This window comes from Microtus pennsylvanicus, chromosome 16, assembly GCF_037038515.1.
Source record: "Microtus pennsylvanicus isolate mMicPen1 chromosome 16, mMicPen1.hap1, whole genome shotgun sequence".
NCBI lineage: Eukaryota > Metazoa > Chordata > Mammalia > Rodentia > Cricetidae > Microtus > Microtus pennsylvanicus.
Window position 1 is genome coordinate 21,990,842 of NC_134594.1, and position 2,195 is coordinate 21,993,036.

The window sequence follows — 2,195 nt, forward strand, 5'->3', positions numbered from 1 at the left end:
CAGCATCCACAATCTTTTGCATGTCCACTTAGACGTAGGAGAGACAAGTCATTCACTAATCATAAGGTTATTATAAAACCATCTTGTTTATCATTCAAAAGAGACAAACGTTAATCAGTCAATTAAAAATGCCACAAATTGAGAAGTGCAACACGTTCCTTCTGAGCTCAGGATGTGTGGAATATTGGGAAAGCAGGGATAGATGACCAGAAATAATAACGATAATTAAAGTTATAGATCTCTGTTGGATACCTATTATCTGTACGCATATAAGGACATGAAAAATACATCTACTGGATTTAATTTATACTTATTAAAATAGAATCCAAGTAAAACATAAACTCAAGTTGTATTTTATGGTCTGAATATGAACCCAACCACTCCAGGCTCATGACTGCTAATGCCGTTTGAGGAGAAACCATATATGCTGAGTGTGGGTCACACGTTTGTGACTTTCTACATTACCCCTTGAGCATCGCCAAATCATGCTTAAACGTTTTGCTTCCTGATAGTCATGAGGTGATTGGTTTCGGTGTTTTCCTTCGGATGCCACCCTGATCTGCCTCACCAGGAGCATTAATAACAGAGTCAGGACAGCAAGAGTAGAACCCTCTAAGACCTGGTGCCTCTGATATCTCTCTGATATTTACATCTCCCTTTTAAAACTTGTAACTAAGCCGGGCGATGGTAGCGCACGCCTTTAATCCCAGCACTCGGGAGGCAGAGGCAGGCGGATCTCTGTGAGTTCGAGACCAGCCTGGTCTACAGAGCTAGTTCCAGGACAGGCTCCAAAGCCACAGAGAAACCCTGTCTCGAAAAACCAAAAAAAAAAAATAAATAAATAAATAAATAAAATAAAACTTGTAACTAAAGAGCTTTATTTTCGCTGAGTTATCTGGAGGGCACCATTGCTCCCTTGCTACCTCGTCCGGTTGGCGTAGTGAGTGTTATAAAACATACAATGAAAAGAACCATTTCCATCTACGTCATCTTAAAAAAGTTAAAGAGAAAACTCAATGAAAGGGGCAATGGAGTTTTCAGAGTAAAAGGAGGCCCGTAGTTCATCTAAAAAGTAACCAAAGGAGGATAAAGGAGGGTGAGTGTCAAATCGAGCACCACCCCAGCACACATACCTGTGGTTCAGGTCGGCCCCGGCGCCGGAAGCTTCCAGATCACTATGACCCGGCCTTTTGTGCCTGCTGACTGAGAAGCACGTAGAGCCTCTCTTTGATCCACTCTCGGCTGTAAGGCTTGTAGGTCTGGGTGTCTTCTCGGAACACCAGGCAGCTGAGGTTCACCATACGGTCAATAAACTCAAACAGCTGACCGATCCCATACGTGATGGACTGACCGGGCGGGTTCATCCGCTTCAGGTGTTCTTCGTACATCCTACAGATGCCTTCCATGCATTCATTCACGGATTCGTACTCAGCGTAGGTTCGGCCTTCTGGCCTCTGAGTGGCCTGCACCAGCAGCTTGATGGGAGTCATCGCAGCCTAAGCCCCTCTGTGGTGGCGCCTGCACCGTGTTGGCACGAGCTCTGCAGCGGCAACGCCCCTAACAGCCGGATCTCGCGAGAGTTGCTGCTCCAATGCAGGCATGCACTGCGCATGTGAGGGAGTCGGTCTCAGCATCCAAAGACTGACCCAGACAGCGCGTTTCAATGTTAATGGTTCCATAGTCGGCAAAGCGGCTGATTATCCAACTCTCGGCTTGGAGTTCTCGCGAGACATCTCTGCAAGGAATTATATTGGCTCAATGCACTTGTTTTTATTTAAATAACCTTTGCTAAATATGTTTTAGAATGAAGTTGTTTAAAGTCATAGTCACCAAAGCAGAGTAGACAAGCCAAGTCCATATTTACACACTTCTCTTTGCCACAACAACATGAATTTATTCAACCTTGTTTGCAGCTCTCATTAACTTCACCTAATTGTTAATATTGTTTTATAAATATTTGCATAATGTTCTTTCTTCAGACTGTAAACCTCATTTCAAAGTATGTGTTAATGCACTATTCTACTTTGCAAAGAATGTGAGGTTGTCTTTAATACAGGGTAATTCACAAATTTCCCTCCTTTACTTTTTCTAAAAGATTTAATAAGAAGAATAAATTAGAAAACTATCAAGTGATAACAAAAGAAAGCTATTTTTATGCTCTGTGGATTGCGAGAACATTGCATATTGTTAATCTG

General features: G+C 42.7%; 1 pseudogene; it reads right to left on the bottom strand.

Annotated features, from left to right (window-relative positions):
• Positions 1 to 1,175: 1,175 nt before the first annotated feature.
• Positions 1,176 to 1,490, bottom strand: LOC142836415 (enhancer of rudimentary homolog pseudogene; annotated as a pseudogene).
• Positions 1,491 to 2,195: the final 705 nt, after the last annotated feature.